The sequence below is a fragment of the Sus scrofa genome, chromosome 16 (genome assembly GCF_054392235.1).
Source record: "Sus scrofa isolate SSC_HxYL_T2T_F1_AM1 chromosome 16, Sscrofa_HxYL_maternal_Yorkshire_Landrace_v2.0, whole genome shotgun sequence".
Lineage (NCBI taxonomy): Eukaryota > Metazoa > Chordata > Mammalia > Artiodactyla > Suidae > Sus > Sus scrofa.
In genome coordinates, this window is record NC_139398.1 from 82,548,008 (window position 1) to 82,566,003 (window position 17,996).

The 17,996-nt window shown below is 36.7% G+C and overlaps 1 long non-coding RNA gene across 3 annotated transcripts in view; it reads right to left on the reverse strand.

Annotated features, from left to right (window-relative positions):
* Positions 1-421: 421 nt before the first annotated feature.
* The window catches only part of LOC110257249 (uncharacterized), an 830,883-nt gene continuing 813,308 nt past the window's right edge, over positions 422-17,996 (reverse strand). For 2 of the 3 annotated variants that reach the window (XR_014831013.1, XR_014831009.1), the window contains exon 9: positions 1,326-1,499. This is a non-coding gene — a long non-coding RNA (uncharacterized LOC110257249). Of the gene's footprint in view, positions 1,500-17,996 lie in introns of all 3 variants that reach the window. The other variant, XR_014831014.1, reaches the window with a different exon arrangement.

Here is a 17,996-nt window from a genome sequence, read left to right on the forward strand (position 1 = left end):
ATATTACTGGGAGGTGCTTCATTTCCTTGCATTCAAATAAACTGTCAGGCTGAGAATTAGTGAATATTTACTTGTTATGTCAGACTTCCCAAGTGACTCAGGAGTAGTTTATGCCTTGACTCTCCCAAAAGTACTAAGTCTTGCATCTTTCAAATCTGCTGGCAGTCTAGTGAGGAATATATTTGGGAATAGAGGAACTATAAAAGCTTGGCTATATGAAAGATAACTCCCGTTATTTCTGCATTTTGGCACATTCTTCCTTATGTAAATATTTAGTTATGTTTAGGAATGGGAAATAGTCATTTTATTTAGAACCTTAAGCTTAAGTAATTCTAAAGAGCATTTACTCCAGAGTTTTCAGTAATATAGCCTTTTCTATTCATCCTTTCACATAAATATAGGATATAAAAGATTAGAATCATTTTTTTTTAATTTAAGGAGGTATATATACATGGGGTGGCTTCAGGGGTAGAAGTGAGAAATTAATGAAACTTGGTTCCTTGGCTTTTGCTGCACAACCTGAAGCTGGAGAAAGTCACCTGCTCAAGGTCACCCAGTTTTCCAGATAATACAGTTACCTATGAGTGCTGAAACCTAACATTTTGACACTAAAATGCACAACTTAATTCAACGTGTGCACTTCGTCTTTACCTAGATAAGTAGGCAGTGCTTTTTCTTTTCCTGCCTCAGAATGATTCTGAGTAAAGAATTGCTTCTCCCTCTTTTACAGGCCCACCTCCCTGGATTCCCTCATGGTGCACACTATTTGCTGCCTCCACACTGGGTTGCCTAGCAACCAAGCTCTGCAGGCTTCCTAATAGACAAAGGCTTTTCCTTCCAGTCCAACTGCTGTACTAATGTGCATTGTTGACAAGGGAACAACTCCCTGCTGAGCATACTTTGCAATCTGGAGGCAGATTTGAGGACTTAGTGCCAGGAGCTATGGATGTCTCTCCTAGACAAGGAAGAGAAATAGAAGTTGAGGACCAACTCATTTTATTGCATGGAAGGTTTCCTGCACTGATAGATGACTATGCACGCCTTTCAACTTGGTCACTCACCTGAAATTATATTACAGAAGGCACTTTGTTAGAGTGGAATCTGAACTTTGAGAATAATTCCCATCACCATCTTCTTGCCCCATACAAGCCACAAAGAAACCATCTTAATATTGCAATATAACCACACCCTTTGATATCTCATGCCTATCAACAAAGCTATCAGATTTAAGCTCCACTGAACGAGAAAGCCTTGTATCCATAGAGCACTTTCAAATTCATATCACTGGATCCAAACATTCAGTGATCATCAAGGCAGACAGAACATGGACCTGCATTCTCATTTAATGGCAGATGAGGCGACTCACCCAAAAGTGGACAAGGGGAAAGGAGACGAACCTTCTTTTTCAAAACCATCTCTTCAGAGTCTTCTGTCTCCAGGTACTTGTTCAGCTCTGGGACAGAGGCATCTTCATGTGGAAAATGATATTTGTGGCTCACCTGCAGAGAAAGGAAGGCAGAGGGTCATTTTATAAATTAGTAAATAAGCTTGGAGAAATGTAACAACTTATTCTGGGTTACTCAACACAGCTATAATCCTCTTACCTTTCTGAATCAAGGCAATCAGCCATTAAACACTACATTACTGAGGTCTTGGTGACTTTATTATGAGGCAGCTTGTGGATACATTTAGAAACATATGCAAGCAACTAAATTTTAAATATAGATGAATGGCAAAATGCAGTTAATACAACCTACTGTTGAATATGGCAAGACTTCATAATCTTTTTGTTTTCCTAGGAAAAAGCCAGGTAATAAACCTAATGCAGTTTGCTATTATGTCTCTTTTCCTTGCTGTGTGTCTTCTATATGTCTGCAAAGAGCCTAGCATAGAGAATTCACATGATAAATATTTCTAGGACTAAAGAATAAAAAGAAAAAAAAGTGAGGCATCACTTTATTACCCAATATAGCAAAAATAGCTTATATTCCAATATAAGCTATCTACCTGTATCATCCACTTAGATTAAGTAACACCACCTTAGATTCAAGATCAGGAGGAAGTTTCTGACATTTTGGTATTGCTAAAATCATGGGATGTTTTCCAAAGAAAAAATAAAATATCTTCTTTGTGAAGCAAGACTAGCCACCCAGCTGTAAGGTTAAAGCCCAAGTAATGTAGGGGCTTCCTGGGAACAGGAAGAAAATTAAGGCAGAAATGTCCTTCCAGCAGAAATGTGATCTGAACACAATGATCATCAAAGATCTTTTGTTTGCCTAGTTCTATAATCTATTATTTTTAAGGCAAGTTCATCATAGGATACAGCCTAGTGATCGAGAGTATAAAATTTGTACTCAGACTGGCCTAGGTAGAAGGCCTCTCCTCCTAGAGGCTGTTTGACCCTTAGACCTCTTTCAATCAGTTTCTCTATAAGAAAAATGGGAATTTTCATAGTATTAATGCCACGATGTGGTCATAGACGTTTAGTAAGACAATACTTAGCAAGCCTTTTGGCTCAGATCTGACATATAGAACTCAATAAAGTTAGTCATCAATTTAAATGATTGTAATAAATAATAATTTAAATAGGTTTATCTTTAAATCTTTTTGTTTTTTTGAGGAGCCCATATTATTTGGACAAGCCCCAAGATGCCCCCAAACTTTTCAATCAGCTCATGAAAAGAGCTCCTAGTGTATTTCCAAGAAACATGTGTTCAAGCGGCATTTAACAACTTTTAATATCTTTCTAGGCCTAGGGAAGAAATGCTAGAGAAGCAGCACTCCTGACCTTTTCCATGAAGGACTGTGCTGTTGGTATTCCCACCATCTCCTTTTACTTCCCACCTTCACCACCTGGAAGGAGAATTATTCAGTACACACTGTTCCTGCCCCTCCCTATGCTGAATAGGAACATACCATGTTTTCCATCACATGCTAGATTTTTCTGACACCATCTGTTCTCCCAAGCCCACAGCACACAGTTTGCCTTGCTGTCACAACTCTACTTGAAAATGTCGAGAAGAAATGTGATGAATGATTCTAAGGAACGTTGTTTACCTACTACCATCCACCACCAAGTGGTAGGGATGGGGCTGGATAACAGTACAGGGCCTTACAGTACTGGGATGCTATGTTAGCACTCCCTAATATGTCACTGAGTTTGAGAGACAGAGACAAGGGCTGATTCCAAGGATGTTTACCTCAGTAAGGACATCCTCCTATCTCAACTCTCATTCACTGAGTTCTTAGTTTCCATAAGACACTATGTTAATCACCTTCCACATATAACCCGATCCTCACAACACCCTCAGCGCGAAGGAAGACACTGTTACCATCCACACATGTAACTGAGAAACAAGAGGCTTGAGAAGATGAGTTATTCTCATCGTCAAATTGCTGGAAAATGGCATAGTTGGGATGTGAACCCAAGCTGTCTCCAGACTCTCATAATTGCATACAGTGTCTCCAACAAGAAGAGTACACTAAGAATCAACTGGCTTGCAGTCTCCAGTCCTACCTTTAAGAAATTTTGTCCCCTGGAGTTAGTGCTATTTTGCTCTATTCCTTCCTTCCCTAAACTGGAAGGAAGTAAATTAAGGGAGGAGACCTGAACTATTTACATTTACACTTGCATACACACACATTCACACACACACACACACACCTCACACCACCTTTGATCATGTATAGTAGTTGCTGAGTATCACTGATGGATAGTTCCTCAAGTAGGGATTATTACTAGGGTGATTAAATTTATCACCAAGGAGGGCACGTTTGAGAGGGAAAGGGGTCCTACTAAAAATCATGCTAGATTGAGATCATCCTGGACAAACTGGACCACACAGTCATCCTAATTATAACCACTATATCTATTCAATATTCTGAGTTTCCTCTGAAATGAGGGTTTGAGACAGCCTTTGAAACTGTTAAATTGGAATAACAAAAAAATGGAGCCATCTCTCCCAAACATAAACCCAGAAACATATTATCAAGAAGACAACCTGGATGTCACCCTGATTCTGTTTTCCCTTTTATAAATGTGTTTGCAATTTCTTTTCCCACTCCTCAGCAGATGCTACCTGATTTGTGCTCTGGCTGATGTCACTCACGTCAAGAGCGTTGCCAAAAGCAATGAGGTGAGACTGACACCAGGAAAGATGATGAGCAAGGAGAATGGCAGCTGGCTGTGTTTCCTTCTTGTAGAATTTTAATGAATCAAGGAGCATTCTTATAAAGTATATCTGTACATGCTAGAAGTGAAGTCTATTGCTCTAGTCCCAGACTCTGAGATATGAGAACTCCAAAGTGGGCTCCGCCCTCATGACAGGGCTGGATGAGTCCTGAATAGGGGATGAGCACTGGGAAATACAAGCAAGAGCTACAGATCTATGGCAAAAACTGCAGGGAAGTGGTAAAGAAACCTGAGTTCTCTCTCACTCTGTGCTATGCATTCACTTTGTGACTTAGGCAAACGATTTGTCCTGAGAGTCTATTTACTAATAAGATACAAATATTCAGGCTACCTGAAGTAATGGCAATAAAAACAAGTAGTTTATTTCAAGGATCCACTGGTACTTCATGGAAGCCAAGAGGAGGAACACAAAGTCTCAGAAGTCCTCGATAAAGAAGTTACAAAGGCACTACATGCCTATGAGAGGAGACTATTTCTCCTTTCATTATTGCTTCCTTTTGTGAATCTGCTTTTTTCTCATCCCTGTCAATTCTCTTTTTTTTTTTAATTTGGGTATCCAGTCTGTCTGATAGAAGACAAGATAACTCAAGTTTTTATAGTGTGGGTCTAATCACAAGGAAAGACCGATTCTCAATCTCAATTCTTGTTTCTATCTTATTCCCTGCCAGAGATCTAATTGGTCTAGCTAGTGTGAGGTGTCATCCCCAGACCCCCAAATTATGAATATATTACATAAATTTTAGATTCAATGCCGGAGTCCCACTTCTATAGCTCCAGAGAAGGGAATATCCATTCCTGTTACAGGACTATTTATAAACTGAGACATTTACAAAGGTATCCCATTAACTTGTGTAACTTTATTCCCTCAACAGCAAAACCTGACTTTTCTTTCCTCTTAGGGTTATAAGTCTTAAGTGATAATACGTGTGGGGAGGAATGTGGATTTCTAAAGGTTTTGTATCTGTTAGTCACTAGATTTAACCTTAAGTCACTGCATAAGTGAAATATAAAAAATCACATTTTAGCCTATATCCTCTAGATTCCCAAGTTGCTGACCTCTTTCCACAAATACCTGGTAGATCAATGACATTGCCAGACAAAAGAAAAAGCTTTCCTAGTGTGAATGTCATGTGCTTAGAGTTCACTGACAAGGTAGAACCCTCACCCCTCTCTAGATTTGTAATTAATTCTCTTATTTGCATTATGCAAATTGTACCTTGTATGATTTCACATCCGTAATTGTTATCATTAATAAACTCAGCTGTAATTTCTCTAACTGAGCTCTGTGATGCTTAATTATTAAAATTGTAAACAGAATATAAGGGGTGCAGAAAGCATGAATATTTAGTGATACTGACAAATTTTGTTCATGACCTGCCACAGTTACAAATATTATCTATTAATTTTGCCAGGGCAGGTTGTCAACATGAGTACTAAGTACGAAGCAAGGAAAACTCCTTTACCCAGACTTAATTCTCCAAGGAATGCCAAGGAAAAAAGGAAAGGATACATCTCACTCCAGCCCTGAGAAAATCATCAATCATTAGATCTCTACTAGGTCCTGTGATGGGGAAGACTCAACAATGTTGGAGCCAAGAAAGGGCTAGAATGTAAAATAATATTACATAAGTATATTATGGATAGACCCCTCCTCATGTCTGACCTGAACACTCCTTCCCCCCCAAACCTCCATATAAATGATGTGAAAAGAGCACCAGGTTCTAATTCTGACTATAATTTACAAGGCTCAAATTCCTCACCATTAAAGGGGGTGCAGTTCAAGTATCTGATCTAGCTAGCTGCTATAACTGGCAGAGAAGAAATGCTTTATCAAGGAACAATAGATAAGTGTTGAAATTCAAGGTTTCAGGCATATTTTATTCAAGAAAGCCTGAAGTTATATATGCCCTGGCTAAACATTAGTTGTCTTGGATGGAATCATTGAGGAACTAGGTAGATCCATCAAGTGACACCCTCTGCCGGTAAATACAAGGAGGCTTTCAAGCCTATGACAAAGAGAATATGGTACAGATTACTGAGTGCTTGTACCATCTGAGAGGGTAAAAACTTATGAAGATGAGGAATGGAAAACGTATCGACTGAAAAAAAGGGAGGCAAAGGAAGAAAAAATATGCAATAACTTTAAATAAGCTGTTTAAAGAAAACATCAACCTGAGGGGTGGCTGGTATATACTCTCAAAGGTATATACTTGCAAACACAGAGACACAGTTCACCTAGTTATGCCTTTCCTCCACCAACAGACACCACATATGTACACAGTCTCCTCATATTCCTCAATCTGTACAACTCCTGTGTCCATGAACACACATAAACTCAGTCCTGGAACTGTGTACCAGAACCTAAATCTTTCTGTTTTGATGTAAAAATCTTTTCCTTTTCCTTAAAAGGCTGACTCAAGAGGTAATGATTAGGAAATATTGTTACAGCTAAAAAGCTGTTTAAAACAGTTTCCATTATGTTATGTCCTGATTGGCCCACTAACTTACTAGTAATATTTACTTTCTAGTTAAGAGTTACATTGCATCTAGTGCTCAGCTTTTCACAAATGATCTCTTCCTTGCTTAACTGCTTTCTTTTAGTAATGGTTACTTTCTCTTTTTTTAATTTATTTTTTATTGTTATTTCCAACATACTTTTTTTTTCCACTGTATAGCATAGGGACCCAGTTACACATACATGTATAATGGTTACTTTCTAGTTAGAGTTATATTGTACCTAAAATTTTCTTTTGTAATTGAAACACTTCCTAACACGCCTTCACCTGTAAGCAATCTTCTTTACAGAGAAAATGTCAAGGAATGATAACCCTGAAGAAAACCAGAAACCATCACCAGACCAATTGATGCCAGACTTGATGACTCTGAAACTATCTATGGATGGAGAATAATATAGACACATTAATTGGTAACTGTGTCTCTGAGCTAAACCTATAAAACCCTTTACTATCCCTTCTCAAGGCTGAGCACGTTTTTTTTTTTTTTTTTTTTTTTTTTTTTATTTTATTTTCCCACTGTACAGCAAGGGGGTCAGGTTATCCTTACATGTATACATTACAATTACAGTTTTTCCCCCACCATTTCTTCTGTTGCAACATGAGTATCTAGACATAGTTCTCAATGCTATTCAGCGGGATCTCCTTGTAAATCTATTCTAGGTTGTGTCTGATAAGCCCAAGCTCCCGATCCCTCCCACTCCCTCCCCCTCCCATCAGGCAACCACAAGTCTCTTCTCCAAGTCCATGATTTTCTCTTCTGAGGAGATGTTCATTTGTGCTGGATATTAGATTCCAGTTATAAGTAATATCATATGGTATTTGTCTTTGTCTTTCTGGCTCATTTCACTCAGTATGAGATTCTCTAGTTCCATCCATGTTGCTGCAAATGGCAAGATGTCATCCTTTTTTATGGCTGAGTAGTATTCCATTGTGTATATATACCACATCTTCCGAATCCAATCCTCTGTCGATGGACATTTGGATTGTTTCCATGTCCTGGCTATTGTGAATAGTGCTGCAATGAACATGCGGGTGCATGTGTCTCTTTTAAGTAGAGCTTTGTCCGGATAGATGCCCAAGAGTGGGATTGCAGGGTCATATGGAAGTTCTATGTATAGATTTCTAAGGTATCTCCAAACTGTTCTCCATAGTGGCTGTACCAGTTTACATTCCCACCAGCAGTGCAGGAGGGTTCCCTTTTCTCCACAGCCCCTCCAGCACGGTTTTCAGACATTAACCTGCTGTGTCCTGTTTTGCCTGGCAAAGCAATAAAGTTGTTCTTTCTCCTTCTCCCAAAACTCTGTCTCCAAGACCTCATTTGTGCCAGTGTACAGAGGCTTCATTTTGGCTGCAATCACACAAATCACACCACAAACACACGCACTTTCCACCCTGCATATATATACAGGAGTAGCAGTGGCACCTCAGCAAAGCTATCTGAAACAAGTGCAGAACTAGAGCACATAAACATTTAAAAAACAATCAGGGACTGAGGCTGTCTGACAAAGAGTCAATCAGAAAAACGGAAAGACCTAAACAAATGCCAACAGAAAGGTCAGCCTGAATGACTCTTGCTTCCTCAAGCAATGGGTAATTTTTCTCTACTTCTGTAAATAGAATTCAAGATGGAAGACATTCAGGCTAATGGCTGAGTACTATCATTAGCCAGATTGGTATCCATTTTGGAAAGGATATTTTAGTGACATGTTTACCAAATGGTCTAATTCAAATGCTAACTAAAATAGAAAGTTATAAAAACATAAATCACTATCCTTCTTGATCCATCTCCCCAAAGGCACAGAGGAATCAACTGTGACACAAACACACATTTAACCTGTAATTATCAAATATATCACTCCTAATGCCCATTTCCAGCTTTGAGCTATTAAATACGCATTTCATTGTATATCTTAAGGTGATACTGCATACAAGAAAGGGGAACTGAGTTCACGTGAAAGCTATTATTTATTAAGAACTAAGTGTGGACCCTGCCCCAACATCTTCACATTATTTCATTTAATCCTGACAATGAGGCTACATAGTAGGTACCATTATTTTATCCATTTTTGGGGTGAGGAAGCTGAGTTACAGAGAAATTATGCTGAGGAAATATACACACTATCATAAATATTATGCTGAGGAAGAGGCAGAACCTGAATTTGAACTCAGGTGGTGTAGCTATAAACTATTACACTAAAATGAGGATATTTTATCCCCATGCCACCTACCAATTAGCCCTAACTGTCTGTAATACTCTACAGAGGAGTGCTTTTTTCCTGTATCTGGAATGGACCAAAAGGATGCCACACTCAATGGAGGAAGTACAAACCTGTAGGTATGGGAGACATACATAGTGAGATTTTGTGACACTGTCCTGGGATCCAGAGACTGAGCAACCACCAACCACATGTGCGACCTTGCCCAGATATGACAAATGAAAAGCAAAGGACTTAAATACAACATTGCTATGGGCTTGAACACATGTAAGGACTTCTTAGTACAAAGCTGGATAGCTACAACAGCTTATGATCTCAAGATCTTAGATCATTATCTTCTAGTGTAAACCATGATTTCACAACCACAATCTGAGTTGTCTAAACTCCACTGATCCCCAGCCTATTACTAAAAATAACAGGATTCAATCAATAATAAAACTCTTCTGTGTGCTTATAATACAGTGTGGACCAAAATGCATGTCTAAAATCATATGACAGTTAAAGAAAGTGACTTTCTATTCCTCCCAAAAAAAATGTACATCAACTATACTTTAATAAAAAGAAAAAAAGGAAAAAATAAAAACAAAATGCATATATTAAACAAAAAAATGAGTTTGATAAATAATTAATGGAGATGAAAAAGAAAAGTGCAGTTGTATTTCTAGCACTTAAAGCTCAAAAGTTTTGGCAGTTCCATGAGTCCAAAAAGGTCATAACACACTCACCTTCCTAAACAAACAAACAAAAAACATGATGCATACTAGCGAATATCAATATGTGAGCAGAGTACTTTGTCAATTTAACCTTTACAATGATTTACAAAAGTCCTGTTGAAACACTTTTCCAAGGTCAAAGTGCCATTGTGAGCAGACTCAGAACTGTTATCCCAAAAAGTTAAAACCAGCCTAAGGCCTTAAGACTGCCCTTTGGGGAAAGGGATGAACAAACCATGTCTCAATTTCTCCTATAAGCAGGGGTCTAGAGGCTGGTGACTGGCAGGGAGTAGGGCTATGGACTGTGACTATGCGATGGTTTGGCACTCAGCCTGGTTCATTTGAAAGACATTCTCAAGTGACAGAATTAACCAGCCATGGAGATTGAGTTCACTGAACAGGAAAAAAATGAGGCCTCCAAGAAAAAAAAAAAAAAAAAAAGCTAATGCAATCTAAGTCTGTGTTAAATAGAACAACAGCCATTTATTTATTCTCTGCCCTCCTTCAAGGGAGATTTAAGGGGACAGTAAACAATAGTGTCCAGAAACAAATAGACAAAAATCTCATTCCACTATTGCTTTTCAGGCAACCTATTGAAGAGAGTCCTAACTTCCACAAAAATATTTCACAGGGTCTTTGGAGAAACTAGAGCTCATCTATTAAGAGTGACTGGGGTTGGGGTAGGCACAAACACATGACATGTGGCAAATGGCTGAATGAGCAACCTGAGGGTGTTTACTCTAAAAAAGACCTTGAAACATTTATCATATTCCACCTAATACTTAAACGTCTGTCACATTGAAGAGTGCTTAGACCTTTTATATGGTTTTAGAGAATAGAATACAACTGCTAGGCAGAAATTCCAAATCCTATTCAAAAATGAAAAATGATGCCCATGGAATAGTAAGATTTACTAATACCTGAGGCGTCAAAGAGAAGGTACTTTTACAAATCTCTCAACAAATGCTTCATGTAAGGTGGAAACAAGGGACTTTGTAAAAAGTCATGCATTTAAACAGCTCAGATTCATATTTATTCTAAGAGATCTTTTCATCTTTACTAGGTACTGGTGTAAAAGATTTGGTATGCTTTATTTGCTAAGCATGAGAAGTAACTTGGGATAGGAAGAAGAATTAAGGTGTTTCTATAAAAAGCTGTAACATTTTAAAATCAAAATTAAGTAGAAGAGAAGCATGTCACATTACTGAATGGGCCAAGACAGATGGAATGAGCTATCATTTACTTTGATCATCATAGGATTTACTCTTTCATTTTCCCCACATAAGAGCAAAAAATGCTTCATCCATGCAGACTTCTGAGCTATAGATTACACTGTCAGCCATTCAGGAAGATTGGACAATAGCTAATCATTCATCACTGGTGGAGAGCACTAGCCCAGATCCTTTAAACTGAAAGGGGCTCCACATCAATTCCAGGATCTCATTCCTTTCTCTTTATGAATTTTACTAAGTGATTATCCTTCCAAGAGTCAGCCAACTGATCAAGCTAGTTGCAGTGCAGTTAGTGACCTCAACACCCCCACTCCAGCTGAATACATTCTTATACATGGAAAGAAAAGAATGAAGTTTTTCACCTGTCTGCAATTTCCAGATTAGAAAAAAAAAGTATCTCTGTATTTTCAGAAGGTTCTATATCAGATTTATTTTTTCTTACTTTGCTGATACAGCAGTAGACACAATAGCTGTGTGGGGCAATTTTATAGCCAACTTGCAGCAAATAAGCAAGGTAGCATGTGATATTATATTCAAGAATTAGTATCACAGTCCTGCCTGTCTTTCCAGATGAATAAGATCATGGTTTCCATTCACAGTAGTGGACAATAAAAATGATTAAAAAATTAAAAAGTTAAATGAAGCCTTTCCCTATAGTAAGTGAATATATTTAAAACAAAGACCATAAATAATAACATAAATTAAGAATTCTACAGTTTCAAAAGCCAAGAAAGATAAGGCAAACATGTGAAAAAGATGTATATAAGGCAACAGTAAGCATAGCTTTGGGATCCAGTTGGAAATTCTGTGCCCTATCTAAGCATATTGCAATTCAACAACTATATTAAAAATATAGCTTCACCAAATATTTGACTATTCACAATTTATAGACTCCCATTTGAGCTGAAAAGGTCTTAAAGATAACCTGATCCAGGTATTTTCAAATTTGACACTATTTTCAAAGCCACTGATAGCATCTAAATTATCAAACTTGCACCCATATGTTCATTGCAGCACTATTTACAATAGCCAAGACATGGAAACAACCTAAATGCCCACTGATAGATGAATGGGTTAAAAGATGTGGTATATGTACACAATGGAATACTACTCAGCAATTAAAAAGAACAAAATAATACCGCTTGCTACAACATGGATGCAACTAGTGAGTCTCATACTAATTGAAGTAAGTCAGAAAGAGGAAGACAAATACCACATGATATATTTGGAACCTAAAATATGGCACAAATGAACCTATCTACAAAACAGAAACAGACTCATGGATGTAGAGAACAAACTCATGATTGCCAAAGGGGAGGGGAGAGGAAGTGGGATGAAGATGTAGTTTGAGGTTAGTTACATTTAGAATGAATAAGCAGTGAGGTCCTACTGTACAGCATTGGAAACTACATGCAATATCTTGAGATAGAACATGATGGAAGAAAAGAATGTACATGTATATGATTGGGTCACTAGGAAGTACAGCAGAAATTGGGAAAACACTATAAATCATCTATACTCTAAAAAACTTATAAATAAATATGTAAATAAATAAAATATCAGATCAACTGGATGAGCATCTTTAAGGGTGGGAAAGAAGCATCAGTAGTTTAAAAACCTCACCAGGTGATTCACCAGGGCAAAGCATGAGAAACACGAGAAAACTAATGCCAAAAGAAGTAAAAGGATTTGTTTGAGACTGCATTAAGCTGTTCTGAGTTTATTTTTGTGCGTGGTATGAGGATGTGTTCCAGTTTCATTGATTTACATGTGGCTGTCCCATTTTCCCAGTACCACTTTCTGAAAAGACTGTCTTTTTCCCATTTTATATTCTTGCCTCCTTTGTGGAAGATTAATTGACCATAGGCATCTGGGTTTATTTCTGGGTTATCCATTCTATTCCATTGGTCTGCCTGTCTATTTTGGTACCAGTACCACACTGTCTTGATGACTGTGGCTTTGTAATATTGCCTGAAGTCTGGGAGAGTTATGCCTCCTGCCTGTTTTTTTTCTTCAGAATTGATTTGGCAATTCTGAGTCTTTTATGGTTCCATATAAATTTTTGGATTGTTTGTTCTAGTTCTGTGAAAAATGTCATGGGTAATTTGATAGGGTTTGCATTGAATCTGTATATTGCTTTGGGTGGTATGGCCATTTTTACAATAGTAATTCTTCTAACCCAGGAGCATGAAATATCTTTCCATTTCTTTGAATCCTCTTGAATTTCCTTGATTAATTTTTTTTTTTACTGTTCTCAGCACATAAATTTTTCACCTCCTTGGTCACTTTTACTCCTGGGTATTTAATTTTTTCAGGTGCGATTTTAAAGGTATTGTATTTTTTTATTCCTTTTCTAATATTTCATTGTTAGTATACAGAAATGCAACTCTTTTCTGAATGTTAACCTTGTGTTTTGCTACTTTGCTGAATTCGTTGATCAGTTTGAATAGTTTTTGTGTGGAGTCCTTAGGGTTTTCTATATATAGTATCAACTCAAAATGGCTAAAAGATTTAAATGTAAAACAAGACACCATCAAATTCCTAGAAGAGAACATAGGCAAAACATTCTCTGACATCAACCTTACAAATGTTTTCTCAGGTCAGTCTCCCAAGACAACAGAAATAAAAGCAAAATTAAACCAATGGGACCTAATCAAACTGACAAGATTTTGCACAGCAAAGGAAACCATTAAAAAATAAGACAACTTATATAATGGGAGAAAATAGTTTCAAATGATGCAACTGACAAGGGATTAATCTCTAAAATACACAAACAACTTATGCAACTCAACGGCAAAATAACAACCCAATTTAAAAATGGGCAGAAGACCTGAATAGACATTTCTCCAAAGAAGATATACAGATGGCCAACAAGCACATGAAAAATTGTTCAACATCACTAATTATTAAAGAAATAGAAATTAAAACTACTGTGATGTTCCACCTCACACCAGTCAGAATGGCCATCATTAACAAGCCAACAAACAGCAAATGCTGCAGAAGGTGTGGAGAAAAGGGTACCACCCCTTCACTGTTGGTGGAGATGTAAATTGGTACAACCGCTATGGAAAACAGTTTGGAGGTACCTCAGAAAACTAAATATAGAATACCATATGACCCAGCAATACCACTCTTGGGCATATATCCGGACAATAGTTTCCTTGAAAAAGATACATGCACCTCTATGTTCACTGAAGCACTATTCATAATAGATTAGACATGGAAACAACCTAAACGTCCATTGACAGGTAAAGGGATTAAGAAGATATGGTTTATATATATAATAGAATACTACTAAGCCATAAGAAACAACAAAATAATGCCATTTGCAGCATCATGTATGGAACTAGAGACTCTCATACTAAGTGAAATCAGAAAGAGAAAGAAAAATACCATATGACATCACTCATATCTGGAATCTAATATATGGCACAAATGAACCTTTCCACAGAAAAGGATCTTATGGACTTGGAGAACAGACTTGTGGTTGCCAAGGGGGAGGGGGAAATTGTGACATGGACTGGGAGTCTGGGGTTAATAGATGAAGACTATTGCCTTTGGAATAGATAAGCAATGTGATCCTGCTGTATAGCACAGGGAACCATCTAGTCACTTGTGATGGAACATAATGGAGGGTAATGTGAGAAAAAAATATATGTATGTATGTATGTGACTGGGTCACTTTGCTCTACAGAAATTTACAGAACACTGTAAACCAACTATAATGGAAAAAACAAAATTCATAAAAAAATTTTTTTAAAAAGATCACATTAGTGGATTTCCCATTGTGGCTCAGGGGCAAGAAAGCCAACTAGTAATCATGAGGACTTGGTATTCAATCCCTGGCTCCACTCAGTGGGTTAAGTATCTGGCACTGCCTGAGCTGCAGGATGGGTCACAGATGTGGCTCAGATCCTGTGTTGCTGTGGCTGTGGTGTAGCCTGCCAGCTATACCTGGGCTGGGAACTTCCATATGTCTCAGGTGTGGCTGTAAAAAGAAAAAAAAAATCACAATGGCATTTGGTACGCAGCAAATTTTGCCTTAATTATCAATTATTAGGTTCCAATCTAAAAGATGCCAGATACATAGAGGAAATAATAAAAGAGAAATGTACAAAAGCTGTTAAGCCTCTTATTTGGCTGTAGCAAATATTTGGCTAGTTTTAAATTTAGTTGCATTAATGATACAAGGCAATTTCTTAGTGCCTAAAGAGTGCCAAAAATCACTAAACATTTAACATACATGTCATTCTTTTAAGTCTGTAACAATTTATTAAAGAGATGAAGACACCGATGCACAGAGAGAGAAACTATATTGCCAAGTACACACAACTGATAAATTTAGGATGCATTTAAATCTGTCTCTCTGAGATAAACACAAAGCAATGCTACACGCAGTATACAATTATGTGAGGTTGGCAAATGTATATGTCCACCCATGTAGCCAACTCTACAGTCAAGATATTGAACATCCCCAGTACCCTAAAGATCCTCCAAGTTCCTTTCTGGTGGTTGCACTCCCCGTAGGCAACTGTGACTCCAGTTTCTGTCATCATGGACTAGAACTTCATAAATGAAATTATATAATGTATTCTCATTGCATTCTGACTGCTGTGTTCAACATGATTTTGTTTTAGATCCATGCATAATGTCCCATGTATCAATATTTGGTTTCCTTTATGTAGCTCAGGAGTTTTCTATTACATGAATATACCACACTTTTTTCACCAATTTTCTTATTGATGGTCTTTTGGTTATTATTAAGTAAAGCTTTTTGGTCATTTATTAGTAAACCTGCTATAAATGTCTTTGAGAGAAACAACCAAATTCTTTTCTAATGTGGACGTTTCATTTCATTCCTACCTCCCAGAGCAATATGTGATCTGGTTAATTCACATTGTCACCAGGATTTGTTGTGGCCACAGGTAAGTGGTATTACATTATGGTTTTAATTTGCATGTTTCTGGTAACTAACAATGTCAGACAATTTTTCATGTTCATATTCAGTGTTCCTTTCTGGTGAAGTGGCCAATATTTTGCCTCATTGTCAAAAAAAAAAAAAAAAAAGTTGGTTGTTTTTCATTACTGGCTTGTTTCTTATTTATTCTGGATCAAATTTATTGTCAAATATATGCTGCAAACATTTTCTCCCTGATTGTAGATAAAGTTTTCATTTTCTTTTGATGAGCAGAGGTTTTGTTATTGGTGGTTTTGTTGTCATTTTTTGGTGAAGTCTAATTTATCTTTTCTTTGTGGCTTGTTCTTTCATCTCTAAGAAATATTTATCTGTTCGAAGATTATAAATATATTATCCCATGTTTACTTCAAAGACCTTTAATGTTTTAGCTTTTACAATTATGTTTATAATTTATCTAATTAATTTTGTTTGTGGTGTGAAATTGAGATGTATTTGTATTCATATGGTTATCCAGTTATACTAGTACCATTTGTTAAAAAGATTTTCATTTTCTCGATGAATTGCCTTTGAGCTTTTATTGAAATTTACTATGTATGTATTGATCTATCTATTTCTGAACTCTGGACCATTGAGCAACTTGTATATCCTTATGGTAACACAATACTGTTTTGATTACTATAGTTTATATTAACCAATGCCATTCACTTGAATTTGTTATTTTTCAAGATTTCTTTGAAAGTTGTGTATTCTTCATGTTTCCATATACATTTCAGAATAAGATTTTCTGTTTCCACCAAAAATGTTGAAAGTCTGTTTGAGATTATTTTTAATCTACACAATATTGAATCTTATTGTTCATTAACATGTTATCTCCACTGGTTGAAGTCTTCCTTAAATCTTCTAGGAACACCTTAGAATTTTTAGTAGAGAAATCTCATTTACGTTTTAGTTAAATTTACCCCTAGATTTTATGGGTATGCTTTATGCTATTGCATATGATATATTTAAAGTTCATTTTCCAAATGTTTGCAGCTAATATATAGAAATACAACTTATTTTATATTGACATTATATCAATCACTACCTACTGGGTGCTTCTAACATGGAACAAACTATACCAAACATTCTCTACTAAAATCTGTACAGAAATCTCTTTAAGAGACAAGGAAACTGAAGCAGAGATAAAGCAATTTTACAGCCAAAGATATGTGGCTAATGAAGTTCCAAAGTTGAATTAACTATAATTCTTGTTAATGTTAAATTCTATGGTCAAACCACAGTGCTTTGCCTATGTCATAATATGTGGCACCTTGAGTGCCACTTCCCGAGGGTTTAATCCTGCTAGTCAGTGGGTTTCCATAATAGATTCTTTAGCAAGGAAATACTATTTTGAAAGTGCTGTTCTAAGGATCCTATACAGATGGAAGTGGGAAGAATGAAATAAATGGGGTGTTGAGAGACAGGATACATATTGTCAAACATCCCACACTCTGCCACCTCCCATTTGACTCCATTTCTTTAAGCTCACCAGGAGTGAAGCTCCATGCCGCCACTTTGGAAACCAGGCTGATAATAGAGTTATCATATGACCTGGTGACTCTACAACTAGTTATGTATCCAAGATAAATGAAAACATGTCCACACAACAACATGTATTCAAATGTGTACAGCAGTATTATTCATAGGACCTAAAAGGTAGAAATGACACAAATGCCCATCAAATGATAAACAGATAAACAAAATGTGATATATCCAAGTAATGGAATATATTTACCATAAAAAGGAATGAAGTACTGAAGCATAGATGGACACTGAAAATATTATGATAAGTGAAAGAAGTCAGTCAAAAAAACCCCCACATATTATATAACTCTGTTCATACGAAATAACCCAAATAAGTCTATGTAGGTGGAAACTGTATTAGTGATTGCCTAGGCCTGGGTGGGGAAGAATGTGGGGAAAGGGGATATCTAACTGGTACAAGATTTAATTTTGAAGTGATTAGGATGTTCTAAAATTTAATACTTCTTCAAAATTGAACATCTAAAATATACTGCATATATTTGGAAATCTACTAAAAGCATTGAATTGCATACTTTCAATTTGTGAATTGTATGGTACATGAATTATATCTAAATAAAGCTATTAAAAATCAAAGAACAATGCTTTTACAGCACAACACCTGACACCTAATAAATAGTCAACAAAT